This window comes from Macrosteles quadrilineatus, unplaced genomic scaffold (assembly GCF_028750875.1).
Source record: "Macrosteles quadrilineatus isolate MER2022 unplaced genomic scaffold, UCM_ALF_1.0 Scaffold_2__2_contigs__length_208266976, whole genome shotgun sequence".
Taxonomy (NCBI): Eukaryota; Metazoa; Arthropoda; class Insecta; order Hemiptera; family Cicadellidae; genus Macrosteles; species Macrosteles quadrilineatus.
In genome coordinates this window covers 201,659,612-201,674,801 of record NW_026542595.1, presented here as the reverse complement: position 1 = coordinate 201,674,801, position 15,190 = coordinate 201,659,612, and the positions used below count along the sequence as shown (strand labels likewise).

At 33.4% G+C, this 15,190-nt stretch overlaps 1 protein-coding gene across 1 annotated transcript in view; it reads right to left on the bottom strand.

Annotated features, from left to right (window-relative positions):
• LOC128985280 (uncharacterized) overlaps window positions 1-7,900 on the bottom strand; it is a 136,296-nt gene extending 128,396 nt beyond the window's left edge. The window contains exons 1-2 of the mRNA XM_054404671.1: window positions 7,795-7,900; window positions 2,351-2,416 (exon numbers count right to left, since the gene is read on the bottom strand). The gene's annotated coding sequence lies outside the window, so the exon portion shown is untranslated. The remainder of the gene's footprint in view (window positions 1-2,350; window positions 2,417-7,794) is intronic.
• Between the last annotated feature and the right edge of the window lie 7,290 nt (window positions 7,901-15,190).

Sequence of the window (15,190 nt, the reverse complement as noted above, 5' to 3'; positions counted from 1 at the left end):
TACTATCAAACGTTAAATTTTTGTTATCTTAGTTGAAAGCCAATGACATCTGGGTGGAGAATTGAAACTGCTAGGGATCGAACCTGAAACCTCCATGTTTTGAGGTGAGTACAAATAAATACTCGACTACCCCTAGAGACAATTATTGCACTAAATAATCAAACGATGTGGATAAACACATTTCCAAACTACCAACACTTTCCTACCAAACCCGCTCCTTTCATGTTCCATCCCCAAAACGAGTGCCTCGATCACTTAAATCTTCTCCATTCGTCACTTCAAAGTGCTATTTTCTGATTGCATCATTACAAAAGATATAACGAAAACATCATTACAAACAGCGGTGGGTGCTGAGTGCATTACAACATAACGAAGATGCATTTACTTATCTCGAAAAGGGTGAATGCTTTTACCACCAGACTGATTACTAGGGGGAAGTCTCATTTGCATTGCGGGAAATATGTCTAATGTTGGGACAGTGTCGAAACATACGCAGGCGGGCTTAGAAGCTGATTGAAAAATACGCCTCCCGCACGACAACGGTATTTGGTTTTAATTAAAGTGGAAATATGCACTGTCATTTGATGTAAATGCAGTACTACTTCGTTTGCAAATGGAAAAGATGGTTAGTAAATTGTAAGTGATGAATTTCAGCTTGATAGTGGAATTACGTTTCGTTGTTGATGAAACTATGCGTAACTTGAGTATTTTTCTTACCTAATTTAATTTACTCATGAAACTATTGTCGTGCAATAGAGATTTTCTGCGCAGTTTTTTGGGTAGTTTTAGTTTACGTTTTTGTGTATCATATTTACTTTTACAAAAATGCCTTATTTAACGGTCTCACTCAGACGCAGACGTACATTATGGTATTCACTGTTTCTGAAAAAGAAAGCTGTACTTGTTACTTCGGTTTTCAAAATTTCAAAATTATATCGTGTAAAAAATATTTGTCGTTACTGTATTGCCTTTATTCCAAATCCCAAAATGTCCATGGGGTAATTTGTTTTTTAAGCTAAATGACATGAGACAAAACCTGACCTAGACATGGATGTCATGCTAATACCATCATTTTTCCACATGGCGAATGTTAGGATAGTGTAGGTTAGTACACTAAGATCTATTTGGGGTTCACCATTCCTCATTTCACCAAACAAAGGCTATTTCTTCCAAAAAATAATTCATCCTTACAAACACCTACAAATAACTAACGACTCTTCATATGTGTCATACGTTTCCAATATTGGACATTACGTAAGTGTAAAACAGTTATTTGTACAGCTTAATGAGTGTGTAAACGACACCTGGAGAGGGGAGAGGTAACCAAACACTGACTCTCTGTGGCTTCGTAGGCAAGGTCATGGTGGTCTCGATAACGGACTGATAAGGTGGGGTGACTCACCTGTCTGAAGGTCAAACAAAGTTCAAACATAGTAGTGAAGGTCATAACATACGTGTTATCTCGTATTACCATAGATTAAGCGTATGCTTAATCTAAAGGCCTACCCAGTGCAGGCACTTCACAAATTGCAGTGCTCCACTTTAATTTGTGCACGTTTTATTTTAAAGTTTATGCTAGGACTTAGTAAGGACTTTTTTTTATTGAATGTCCGAATAAACTATTTTATTTATCAGATACACCATTATTGGTGCTGAAAGTGACATATTGGTATTACAGAGAATTTTTGTACTACAAGAAGAGTAATTTTTGAACTTTGGGAATTGCTATTGATGAAGATAAACTGTCTCAAGCGTTTTAAATTTAAATACGAATTTGTTGCATGTGTCTACCCCAGTGGCGTTTGTAATTAATTCAAGTAATTTTACACACACACTTTTACGAGAAAGTGGTTTAAACCATGTTCAAATCCATTAAAGTTTTGTGAATGTGTGACGCATCGAACACGCCCTTCCCGCACCGAAGTCCAAGACGCTACACACCCAATTTACATCACCGTTTTACCATCGAGTAGTAAAAAATACTACAATATAAACACCAATCGCATTTTTTTTTCAGTTTGGTTTGTCAAGTATTGTTTACTTTACATCTAGATGCAGTTAAGTAGATTTTCCATCGAATATGTACAAAAGTTTAAATTAAATCATTTCCATTCGACTATTTACAAACGAGCTTATATTGAAAAAACCTCCTAGCAAAAGGGTACAAAATATACCAAATAGCTGGATCAATAGACAAATTATTATTCTTATCTTTTTTAACGTCAAGATATAAAATAATAGATAAATTTGACGGTAAAAAACTCATTATTGCTACGACTAAAAGTCTCGTATTAAGTTATCTAGTTTTAAATATTGGCAGCGTAAGGACAATAAAAGGCATTCAACTTACTTCTCATGCGAAGGTGCAGCCCCCACGATGGTAGTTTGCTGTCTACATCCCTGGGTTTATATTATTCTGAAACAAAAACAAAACTCGTTATAATATAGCTTTCCCCGGTGTCACAGTGTATTTAACGTTTTGGATATCCAGTTTAACATATCATGGAAATCGTTCTGTTCCAATAAATATGAGTTTGAATAACTTGTTAATTTAACCGCAGGAAGTTTAATACTTAGACAGGGCTGTAATGAAAGTAAGTCAAAACTATTTCATCAGTATATTTATAGTTTGAGCATAATAGTTGCAAAACTAGGGCTATTACAGAGCTTATAACGGCTGTTTGGATATGGTATAGCAATTTGTTATTGTGGCTTACTGAATCATTAAAAAAAATAAATTACATACAAATTCCTCTATATTAGTTACGTTCATTTAATTTGCTCTGAAATTTGCTTGAATTTCACTTTGTTCATAAATAATAGGAAAGACTAATTTTACAGTTCTTTGGACGCAAAATATACTACTACGCCATCACAACAATATATTTATTTTTTAATTGATTAAATAAAGGGTGCGCCAAAAAAACCTGACGGTTTTTGTTTTGTGATAAGTCAGTTGTTATACTAGCTAGAGACCTCGTTGTTGTAGTGAACGATTGCTTACGTTATGCCATTTTTAGGTTATGTTTGGTGAAACATCACTTCGTCGAAAGAAAGTTACTGTCTAGTGTGGTGTGGCACGGTTTGGAGTCATCGGACCATATGTTTTTGAGGATGAAAGTGAGAACACCCCCTATCACTGTAAACTCGGAACGCTATGTGGAAATACTGAGGGGGTTTTTGGTTCCGCAACTATGAATGTTAGGAGGGATAGACATTACCAAAACATGGTTTCAACAGGACGGTGCAACTTGTCATACAACCAATTATTCAATGGCAGTTTCGCGTGAACTCTTTCCCGGTAAAGTGATCTCTTGGTTTGGTGATGTGCTGTGGTCAGCTCGATCCCCAGACTTAATTTCGTGTGACAGTTGGCTATGGGAACACTTAAAAAGCAAAGTGGTGGTTCCGAAATTTCGAACTATCCCTGAACAAGCAGTGTATCCGGGAAGAGATTGTTTCTATTCATCAGGCGAAGGTGACTGCAAATTTGCAAAAAGAAAATTAAAGCCTGCGTTTAGGAGAAGGACATCACCTAAATGATATAATTTTTCATAAGTGAAAATGGCATAATAGTGTGTACAATATAACATTATTTAATATATAAAATTGTATTTTGTTCTTGAGTTATTTAGTATTAAAAACTGTCACGTTATTTTGGCGCACCCTGTATGTATATTACATCTATCTTAAACACTATAAAGGCCAAAGAGTACTAAATTTGGAGATACGAGAATGCTATTATTAATCGGAACTATTTGCATATGCAAATTCAGGATTTTAAACTAAAAATAATTTAGCTATTTTTCGTTCTAGGGATAAAACTATTGGGGTCTGCTTAATCTCGGCGACTCATGTATGTACGAAAACGGACTATTTTTTGCTTTAGTATAACAACCTTTTTCCAGTTTTGACGTTATTGCTGGTAGCAGACATTTCGCAGACGCCCTCATGCCAACCTCACGCCAGCACGTCAGTGTGGTGACGTATGTTTACAGCTAGTTAATTGTTTGTTCTTCCCGTTTCCGGCAAACCACGGCGGTCCATCAATCCAGGAGGTCTTCAAACAAATCTCGACTTAAACGTAGAGGTAATCCATGATATTAGTTTAAATATTTAAGTAATTAGCATAAGTACAGTGGTTTTTTTTTAGTTTATTAAGGGAATATTTTAGTTTTGAAAACATTTAGTTTTCAATGAGATGCATACCCGTTTTACAATAACAACTTGTAAATGACGTTTTTAACTTAACCCAATAATTACGATGGTAGCTCCGTGTCCTATCATATACTTTATTACCGATCAGATGATATGCATTGTTGAATTGTTTCATATGTGGATTAGTGTTACAGGGAGACTCCAAAATAAATTCCCAATAAGACTAAAGCTTGTAGACGACACACAGCTTTTTGACAGTGAAGTAAAGAAACCAGGGATACTTAATTAGGAGCTGACTTTGTCAGTGTATCTTGGTACCTGTAATTTAGGTGGTATTAATAAAAAACACAAAAAGTCACATACAAATTACATTTTCTGTTTGAATTATTTTGACGATAAATCTCTTTAGTGTTTGATACTGATATTTATATAGCTCGTCAACTTGTTACCTCTAGTTTAAAAATGTCAAAATATAATTTAACATTTACAACATAATGTATTGTGTCTGAAATTGGAAGAAGATTAGCCTAACAAAAAATAATAATGAAAAGGATTAATAATTTGAAAGATTATTTACACAAATTTACTGCCATCATGAACGGTCGCATTTAACCATAATTAGTCCTACAGGGTATAGTCATCACTGAGGAAAAACCTTTCCACTCTTTGGTAAGAGATAAATATTTTTCATTTTTGGGTTCCCATCGATGTAAGTAAACTTCAAAAGGCAATCTAAAACAGACTGAGCTAATGTGTTGCCATTTCTCAATATGCGCCCTAATTCAATAATAAATAGGAAAGAAAAATGTAATAATTTTGATTATGATGTACCTATTACTTGCACTTATGTTATGTATTGTTAGTATGTTGAGGGTGGACTTTGGCAGATTCAAACGGTTGAATTAAAATTGATCCCTGGTTAATCACGTGATAAAGTGCCTGAAAGCCAGTCAGTTAGTGACCTATACGGTGTACATTGAACCACAGACAATGGAATAAACCATTGAACGATTTATTATACAAGCGTATAGGAGGAGGAGTTTGATTGTACTCAACGACTTCACTCCAATTGGAAAAAAAACTTTCAAATAAGCTTTACAGCAGATGAAAAGAGAGTTAACAACATAAGAAACACCTATAAGGGCAATTGCCCAAAACATTTTTTTGTATATACCAGGGATTTGACCCACCTCTCCAAAGACATCTACAAGGCCCAGCATTCTCAAATTATTGGCTAGGAACACAGGAAAGCATTGGATAAAGATGTAGACTTTTTAATATATAAAGGAAAGTGGAATTTACAAATTTAAAAGATTAAACACTTTTAAGGGATAGTGGGTTAAAATTTGTAAAATGTTTGTAGACATACTTGTGATCGGACCTGTTTCTCTCACACACAAAAAACGAAAGCCAGGGCCAGAAACACGTCACATCTTGGGATAACTAAATCTAGCGTCAAGTCTGTTGTTTCTTAAAACAGATATTGATTATTATTTGATGAATATACATCGTCATAGAATGTCTCCGTCTCCCTGTGTCGGGTAGGGACGAAGACAGCTTGTTATACCCCGGCTACTGTTCTCCCTCCTCTTACATCAAGTGTAGGGGAATCTGGCTTGTTACCCGCGAAAACATCTCACAGTTTCCCTCGCAAAGAGCGGCCTACTCTCCTACTCTGCATTGAGAGCGCGGCGTCCTGACTGGGGCGAATACCATTGACTATAGATACTTAAATTGTTATCCTATTGTATTAGCTACCTATTTTGATAAGTGATTCATTTTGGATTACGTTTGAGCCCACTGATGTCAACTGTGTTTTTGTTTAAGCTTATATTCCCAATGCAAAATCCGTTAAATGTGCAAACAATTTATGCATATCAAAGGACTGGCATAATCTAGCCTGACCAAATTTTTATTTAAATGAGTTAGAGGTGAAGAATCTTAAACGGTAATTATATTTGTTCAAAATAATTATAAAGCTGGTGGAACGTCAAAAATAAAAAAATAAACACACACTTTATATATTGAGATGAAACAAATATAAAAAAACCCTTGATTAACACGGATGAACAATGTTTTGAATCTGTGGTCCCGAATACATGTTGTATAGTTTTATATTTCATTAAGAAGTTCTAAAAACGTAATTTTACACTCTCAAAGTGTAGCTACAGCTCAAGTTCTGTTTTAAACTACCTAAATCACTACTCTATGCCAACATCTAACACTATTGTCATTGAATAGTTGATATTGAAAACCAATAGACGTTGATTATGAGCCTGAGACTACTTAAATTTTGCGTACTCAGGGACCACTACCACTAATCGTTAAATTTTATAATGGGTAACGGAAATAACATAGTTAAAAGTGTGGTTTAACATTTGGTGGTAGCATTATATACTTTTTATTTCATTCCATACGCTATACTCTACACTGCGCTTATTTAATCCGATCTTTTGATTCAGCCTCAAATTTTAAGTGGGTTAAAATCACCTCGTTACCAACTAATAAATGATTCAGCATTTACAATTAGCATGATTCGAAACCAGGACTCCGATATCAACACCATACCTACCCACTTCTCAACACCATATACACCCAGATAGCAAGCAGTGAGACCGTCTAGCATAGCCACTCAACCGATGAATAAGGGCGAGGGTGACTGCTTCTTGAGTTCTTGAATGAACCGTAGGAAAGCGATAAGAATATGAAAGGTCAGGAACTGAAGAGCTGAAGAGGGAGTGAGGAACTTAAAGGGGAATGAAAAATCATAGCATAACACAAAAGACAGGATTTACACTCCGACAACTCAAGGGTGATTTCTCTTCACGCCTGGCCATGATTAAGTATTTTGACATTTCCTATTCTCACCTTTGGTTCTCGTACGTGGAGTTAAACGGTAAAGTCGTGACTTGGGTCCATGTAGATGGTGAGCGCAAAACTAGTTCATGCTAAACTTCGAGATAAATCACGGGGAATAAAATTTAGCTGGCTTAGAATTACTCGCACAGGTACAAATACATTACCCGCATTGTAAAGGGATTTTTTTCAATGTGTAGAAAACTGTGGTGAACCTGTTGTTTCTGTTGATAGAGAGGTTGATGAAGACACTTTGGTTATATGTTGTATTTTATTTAACAAATATATAGCGGATATTTTGTTAAAAAATCAAGTTTTATACAAACTCTGTGTCTGTCTCTTGAAATCGGTTCAGTACACATGCATTCCCACTGTTTTAATTTATCTTCAGGAATGCTGATGCCTCAAATTAGTCAAATTGTTATAATGTTTAATTACACTTTAAAAAGCTATTGTTTTTATTTTTAAATTGAGTTATAATTAAATTGAGGGTATTAGGCTTGTGTTCGTCATTTGAATATATAAATAAATAAAAATTCTTAAGCAAATTATACCTAGCCAATGATGCTTGATTCCTAGTTTTAAAATTTTTTAACAACTAAAGTAAGTATAAATTCACCATCACTTAAGAGTTACATGAGTTACATGATCTTCTGCTAAAAATCTTAGTTAACGATTAATTTTAATAAACAATACGAAACTCTTTACAGCCAAGTAAAATCCAACAAATATTTATCATCAGTTAACCAAATGGACATTTCATAATTACAACATACTTACGTAAATAGCAATCCAATAGTCCATAACACTACAAGCAGTCCAGATGTTAAACCATGTCTAAAACACGCAATAGAAACGAACAACACTTTACAACACCGAACCGATAGGCTAGCGCACCACGGACCGACTGAAGCCTGAAGCCGAAAGCGATCTCCAACAATGCATTGAGCAGCTGGCATGAGTGGAGAGGGGGAAACAGCTGATCCGATTGTTGTAGTCCACTAAACACTAAACAACCAAAAACAGAGACACTTATATAGTTTAATACTTGTCATTGTGAGCTTGTTGATGGTTTAGCTGCCAATGTAACGATATAAATTATCTCTTGTACAAAATTCGACTATATTTTGTTTGTATAAAATTTTCCTTAAAGAAAATATTTTCAAATCAAGAACTAATAATAAACTTCAGTAACTTACTTTAGCAAAATAATTCACCTGGGAGTATCAAATAATGTATTTGCAGTGACTATTTTAGATCTTCGGGACATATACTGTAAGACTTAATTGTATGTTAGGAAATATAGATGAGATGTTATCAATTTAATATCTATTGAAAAAATTGTGCTGATAGGGAATAAAGGGAACATATTACAACTTCTCCATATAATCACAAATAATACTAAAAGAGAACATTTTATGACGTAATATTGTTGTAATATTGAGTACAAAATATTAAATAATATTCACTATTTTATTTTTAAAATTGACGATTTGAGCAAAAGAAGAGAAATAATGTGAACCCTTGAGTTCCTAAATCAAGAAATTAATTTCCCACTACTTTCAAAATTTAAAACCTATGTTGTGTGAAGCCGAATCATTCGAGCTCTATGGCCTGCTTAGCTATTAATTAATTATCTACAATACATGGTACGGGCAATGTTGCGGTTAAAGGAAACCCCTGAAACACAAAATACGTTTAATGTAATTCAATCCTACTTAAATCGTGGTTTATTTTTAGGGGATTACTGGTATACAATGCTTAATCCGACAAATCAGGACGATAAGTTTTTACAATTTAATTTAATATATATTTTTCTCAGTTATAATTAGCTATGACTGATTCGGGTGAGGTTCATAACTCCAAGTTTTCATAACTCCAAGTACTTTTAAATACAACATTTCATAACTCCAAGTAAAATTATGTCCAAGTAAATTAAAACCAAAATATCATAAGACCAAGTTTCATAACTCCAAGCGTTCATAACTCCAAGATTCATAAGTCCAAGTTAAAATAAAACCAAGTAAATTAAAATACAAAATTTCATAACTCCAAACGTACAGATTTGCAAGGACCACAAGTCCAAGTTTCAAAACTCCAAGGGTTCATAACACCAAGTTTCATAACTCCAAGTGACAATGGGTACAGTCTGTGCAGGAAGCGATAACGTACGCACACACACGCACCCATTACACACACACATGCTGGAAGAGAGTTTCCGATGTTGGCGAGATTATTCGAAGTGGTGCGTTCCCTGTCGCTTTGCACGTTCGTCTAAATTGTAATACAAATAGTGAGAGGATGAAATTTACATATTTAAATTCTGCGTAAACTGATGTTTAATACTATGTAAATACAATTTAGTTCGTGCAGATGATTAATGTTTAATAATGGAAAATATGAAAAGGTTGTTCAATGTAAACATGAAAAAGTAAGTGAGCGAGGATTTTTTTTATTTTTTGGTCAGATGAAAACTTTCAGCGAGAAAAGTATAGATAATAAGATGTTCTTCAATTTTTGTTCCAAACATTTTTTCGTAAGACTTTTAGTTTGTCCAATAATCGACTTAGATGACCACCATGAGGTGAATGAATTAGTTTACGCGCACAGTATTTTAGCAATTGCCGTCTTCCAACAACAATATTAAGGAAATACAGTATTAGTTCACGTTTTAAAATTTCTAAACTATGAAAAATATTTAGTCTTAACTTCTTAAGCTGTATGTACGAAATTTCGAAATTTTTTTCTACATAATATTCGTGGTGCACAACGCAAATAAGTCGTAGTGCCTTTTTTTCCACTATTTTTCATCTCCTATTTTCGGAAAAAATTTAAACAGTATTAATCCAGGTTAAGGTTTCATCTTGTAGCATTCATTTGTAAATATAAAATTTGATTATAGTTACAATTACTTGTTCCCTCATAAATCTTTATTCCGTAACAAATATGAGAGTGTATGTTAGCAAAGTAAATTGTACGCAAAATGTCTGTAGTGCATAATGGGTTTAATAAAAAAATACCATATTTAAAATTTTAAAAATACTATCTAGACTTGTATGATCCAAACAAGAGGATATAATCTATAGATAGGTCTAAACATTTGGATTTCGTGACTAAATTATCATAGAAATAGGTTTTTGAGTAAATACATCTATACCTAATACCAGATTGTTTTATTTGAGTTAAATAGAAGGTATTTATCATTTAGGTATTATTGAAGTACCTTAATGAGTTAAGTACTTTAATATAAGAATTGATGTCGTCCAGTGGTCAAAACTCGACCACAATCCAAATAAAATATGAACTTATCTATATTCATCCCACGCTGAAAATCAAACATGTGATGATTGTGTACCAGTCTTCAATTTGTTTTGATTTTCTGTATATTTATCGTTGTTATTGCGTCACCAGAATTTTAACTCATAATCCAAATGTTAGTTTTTTGTTTGTGTTAAATTCGTTGTCGTACTTATTTTTCATCAAATTGTCTGTCACAATTTTATTTGTTCAATTGGTGTATTTTTTATTTAGTTGCAATAACGTTAATTATATTTACCTGAGAAATGCAAAGTTAAAGACCTTCTGTTGTTCAGATGATTTTTGTTTCCCTTAGCATCTATAATATTAAAACGAAACAGTGTTTTTTTATTTCGCGATTTTGAATCAACCACTCGACGGATTTTCATGATTTTTGTGTTGAAAGAAAGATAATTTTGAGAACTAGGGAATGTCGAAGCCATAATTTTAGTTTAGGGCCTCAGTTTTTTAGAAATTAAGTTTTAATTTTTAAAAAGTCTAGCAGCCGACGCTAAGATTCTAAACTAGCTTCTGGCATAAAATAATTTGCTTAACATAACAGCTGTAAACATTCAGCTTTTGTGTCACAAATTCAGCATTTGGATAAAAATGTAAAGACATACATAGGGTTGACTTATTTATACTATGTGTAATGCTAATCATTGATACGTTCAATTCTTCTGTAAGAGGATGACAGATTAATTAAATTATACATAGTAAAATACTAGGATGTTCAAATTATTTTTTTAAAGCAATGTTTGCAATCTTCGATTTGTTTTAGAGCAATATAATCTGTTTTAACTAACAGCTGGTTAAATATAAACTATGGAACTATGAGGTTATTATATTTACTCTTATTTTGTCATTGATTATAGGAAATGAGTAGCCTAAGATTAGTAGAGATAATTAGACCACAGTTTAAAATAGTTTAGACCAAAATTAATTAAACCACAAATCGAGGCTCTGTACACGAGTCTTAATAAAAAAGGATAAATGCAAATTATTTTACTACTCCACTTTTCAAGGAAAGAATAGAAAAATAACAATGTTTACATGTTTTAATTCTTCATGGTAGCTTTTTGTTTACAATTAATGTTTGTCTGCTTTAACTTTGTTTGGATTAGGCCCGGAAATATTGATGTCATAAAAATAAGATCAAGAATAATCAGGAATCACGATTTTAAATTACCACCACAACCTCAGCCGGGTTTTATACAAAGATAAACAGATGGATGACATAGATTGAACACAACGTCAACATTGACCTAGGATACTGCAATTAGACAAACCATCCTTTAATGAAATCGTGTTCAGTTGTGGTTACGTTTCGGGGCGCCTATATCAGCGCCCCCAAACGTGAAAATATCACTTTTATTTCAACTATGAATATATTGTAGTTTAAATTAACTAATATGGGAAATTACGATGTACATTTATTCAATGAGGGTGGGTAATTATCAAGGATAGAACTGATAACGGTATGGATAATAAACATTGACAATTACGTCTTTAGCTTTACTAGCGTGTTTACTTTTTATATTCCTGCTACATGTGACCAGTTCTTTTATAGTCCAGGAGCAAACTGCACATATCCAGCTTCCGTGGGATTTTTTGTGAAGGGAATGTGTGACTATGTGGAATCTCTTTACTATATGTCACATAATGGTGTAGTACCGGGTGTTTACCCTCAAATTGCGGGGTTTGGTTTTTATGACGTCGTAAATCCAAGATGGCCGCCATGTGTGACATCTATTCATTAAATTAATAATAACTCTTTTCAGAGTAAAATAATCGAATTTTAATTTACACCATTGAATTTAGCTAAAAAAATCAAACAATTTAGTGTTTTGAATCATTGCTCTGTGACCATTGGTTACCGAGATATTGAAGGCGGTAAACACAGAACATTGTCCCCATGTTATCCTTATGGGGAAAAAATAAAATTGTATATCTAGCTTATTACTCAGCATATATTTAATAATAATTGGTATGTGGCTTCATTTATTAGAGATCTACTTGATTATGGCCTAAAATCCCCCATTTTTACATTCCCGTGGCAGCAAACCTGCATACTAACTTCCAATGTTATTCTTATGGATAATTTTTTGCATGCTTGTTTATGAACATACGTGTTGAGAAATGTTATTGAGTGGCCCCATTTTAATTATTTATTGAAGCATTTGCAATTCGTTGAGTATACAGGTCTGCTGCTACGGGTAGGTATGCTATAAACTAATTACAGGTATTAGAAAATAAAATAAATTAGACTATAGTTGTGAGGCATATCTAATTTTGTAGGATTTTGAAGCAATTGTATGATTGTTGGCGATAGATAGGTAATGACATGTAGAACCGTGTACTACCGAGTATTTTGTCTGAAAGTGTGGCCAGGCTGGTGTTTTTGGCCGCCATATTGGATACGAATAACTTTTTTATGCAATGCTAGTGTTGCGACACATCATTATGAACTAGATTTTCACGCTGATTTCAATGCTGAAATATGTTTTTAAATATATTGTTTTGTTTGGATGATATATTAAAAAAAAAACTCTCCCCCATACATTTCTTACGGACGTTTCGTACTTCGGACATTTTTAAGATAATTTTTCTTATATCTCCAGTTCCTATTAACGTTTGCAGTTCGTTCTAGTCTTCAGATATTCGGTGATGTATGAGCTTTCATTTGAGCTATTGATCTTTAAATTCGGTCGAGTTAGAGCGTTAGAGTCGAGCTACGAACCCTAACACAATATTAAATTTAACTTATTACAAATCCGTTGTTATTAAAAGATGTATATCTCGGGTTGTTAATACGTCACTAAGTTCTTCCTGGTCTCAAATTACTTGGTTAATGTTTGATTTTACATTTTATTAATCACTGAATGAAATCTGACTAAGTTATTTTTAAATGAGTCATGAAACAATAAATTATTTAACATTAAATTATTTTTATGTCCAAAACTTTCTTTGGTTAAAGACATACAGGGCTGGTCATCAGTGTTACAATTTTTAGACGTGGAACCTCTTAGTCTTATATGCCTCATCACACATCATTTACTTTGTACTCACACCAAACAAATGTTGTAACCCTGATGACCAGCCCTGTATGTCTTTATTTGCTTTAACCAAAGACAAATTTCAAAATAAAAATAATTATTAATGTTAAATAAAGACCCATGACTAATTTTCAATTAGTCAGATTTCATTAAGTGATTAATAAAATTTTAAACCAAACATTTACTGAGTAATTTGAGACCAGAATGAACCTTTTGCCGTATTAACAACCCGAGATATAAATATTTTAATAAAAACTGATTTGGAAAAAGTTAAATTTAATATTTTGTTGTAGTGCATAGCTCAACTCTAACTCGTCCGATTTTAATTATCGATAGCTTAAATAAAAGCCCTTACATCACTAAATACTTTAAGACTATAACGAATTGCAAGCGATAATAAGAACTGGATATATGAGAAAAATAATCTGAAAAATTATCAAAGTACGAAACGTCCGTAAAAAATGGGGGGAGTTTTCATTTCAATATATCTTCGAAATGAAAAACGATATTTACACGGTTTTTGGAATTGAAATTAGCGTAAACATCTATAGTTTATAATAATGAGTCACAACACCAGCATTACATTAAAAAAAAATTATATTAATATCCAATATGGTGGATCCAAGACGGCGGGCCAAAAACACCAGCTTGGCCACACTTTCAGACAAAACACCCGGTAGTACACGATTCTATATGTCATTACCTATCTATCACCACCAATCATACAATCACACGAAATTACATATGAACCAAAACTATAGTCTACCTATTTTATTTTATTTGATTCCTATAATTTGTGAGATTTTTTATAGCTACAATACCCCCGTAGCAGCTGACCTGTATACTCAACGAATTGCAAATGCTTCAATAAATAATTAAAATGGGGCTACACATCATCATTTCTCAAAGTATGTTCATGAACAAGCATGCAAAAAATTGCCCATAAGAATAACATTGGAAGTTAGTATGCAGGTTTGCTGCCACGGGAATGTAAAAATGGGGGATTTTAGGCCATAATCAAGTAGATCTCTACTAAATGAAGCCACATACCAATTATTATTAAAGATATGCTGAGTAATAAGCTAGATATACAATTTTATTTTTTCCCCATAAGGATAACATGGGGACAATGTTCTGTGTTTACCGCCTTCAATATCTCGGTAACAAATGGTCACAGAGCAATGATTCAAAACACCAAATTGTTTGATTTTTTTAGCTAAATTCAATGGTGTAAATTAAAATTCGATTATTTTACTCTGAAAAGAGTTATTATTAATTTAATGAATATATGTCACACATGGTGGCCATCTTGGATTTACTACGTCATAAAAACCAAACCCCGCAATTTGAGGGTAAACACCCGGTACTACACCATTATGTGACATATAATAAAGAGATTCCACATAGTCACACATTCCCTTCACAAAAAATCCCACAGAATACAGTTTGCCCCCCGACTATTAGTAATCGTGAGTTCTTTTTTCAAACGAATGTTATTTGGACCAAACAGCTGTTTCAAAACAAACTGTTATTGTTTTTACTTTTCTTTGTTTACACTTATTTATTTAGCAATTAATTTTTTTTTTCTTTATCACAATTTTATTTACAATCTGTTCATTTTTAGAACAGTACCTGGGGACCGAGCTTTGTTTGGGGAAAATCATTAGTCCACTCTGAAAGCAGTCTAAGTACTGTATTGGAGACACATAGATCCGTTCCCAAACTCCACACGGCTCGCCTTTACTACGTCCTACACCATTTCCTACGTCATGGACCTGTTTCCCTCCATTTCCATAGCACTTTAGGATTGTAGATACCTTAAT